The sequence below is a fragment of the Pteropus medius genome, unplaced genomic scaffold (assembly GCF_902729225.1).
Source record: "Pteropus medius unplaced genomic scaffold, Ma_sr-lr_union100, whole genome shotgun sequence".
NCBI classification, from domain to species: domain Eukaryota; kingdom Metazoa; phylum Chordata; class Mammalia; order Chiroptera; family Pteropodidae; genus Pteropus; species Pteropus medius.
The window spans coordinates 456521-457766 of NW_024341895.1; positions in this window are offsets into that span (position 1 = coordinate 456521).

Consider the following 1246-nt stretch of genomic DNA (forward strand, 5'->3'; position numbering starts at 1 on the left):
AGGGGATGACCTTCCCAAGGACTGAATGGTCCCTCAGCTGAAGGGGCAGGTGGGCAGGGATGGGAGTGGGAGGAGGTGGCCTCGGATGGGGGAGGGGAGGGGAGGTGGCCTCGTTAAACAAAAAGGCCAGTGTGGCCTGAGGAGTCTCAGGGCTGCAGGATCTGGGCTCAGACTTCATGGAAGCACAACTGGGTTTTTATAGGAGAGTGTCATGTTCCAATTTGCAGTCTGAAGGATCTTGGGGCTACAGCGTGGGAGGTGCCTGGAGAGAACAGAGGGACAGAAGCCTGGTTTCTATGATGAGGGCGCTTGGAAGCTGGCTGGACCGAGGGGAAGAAAGGAGAGAAGGGTGGGAGGGAGGTCTCACAGGCAGAGCGGGGCTGTGTGGCTAGCATGGGGCCCTTCTCTGGCTGAGCGGCCAAGTGGGCAGTGCAGGGTGACAGCAGATTTGAAGGGAAGGTGCTGGGCTGGATGGGAGAGGTCTAGATGTTTGTAGGAGTGTGCACTGGGAGGCCAGTATGCCTGTTTGAGATGGAGATGCAACGCCCATGGGTGACAACCTCTGTGGGTGAGGGCAAGAGGAAGGCATATGGGGGAGGCCAGGCCTAACTGCAAGGGGGACATCTGGCTGGAGCTTGTCTCCTCTCTCCACTCAGGCCAGCTGCACGGGCCACCCTCAATGCCCAGGCAGGGGAGGCTACTGAGCAGCTTTGCCGGGCAGATGGGACCGAAGGACAGTGGTTAAAGGATCAATTCAGACCCTGAAGTTGTCCTCCAGACCATCCTAGGGCCGGAGGCTCTTGAGGACAATCAGGGAGGAGAAACGAGGAGGGGAAAGCAATGTTCATTCATTCACCAAACACAGGGCATATCCTCGCCTCCTGCTTATTGAAAATAACAGTTGCAAACTGTCACAGGGCGCTTATGTGCCAGACACGATTTTAAGTGAGCTCATCTGATCCCTCGGCAGCTCTGTGAGGTGGGTACTCTTTTATCTTTCTTTTGCAGGTGAAGAAACAGAGGCACAGAGAGGTTAGGGCACTGGCCCAAGGTCACACAACCTGTGAGCAGCTGAGCAGAAGCCCAAGTGACGTGTTTCTACTCTCCTGGCAGTGCGTCGGTGGCAGACGGACAGTTGAAGGCCAGAGTCTGTGAAAAGCTCTCAGCCCGGAAAGAAGCCTGTCACTGGGGTGTGAGCTGAAAGTGAGATTGGCCTAACCTTGCCACTTCCCGCTTTGCAACGGCT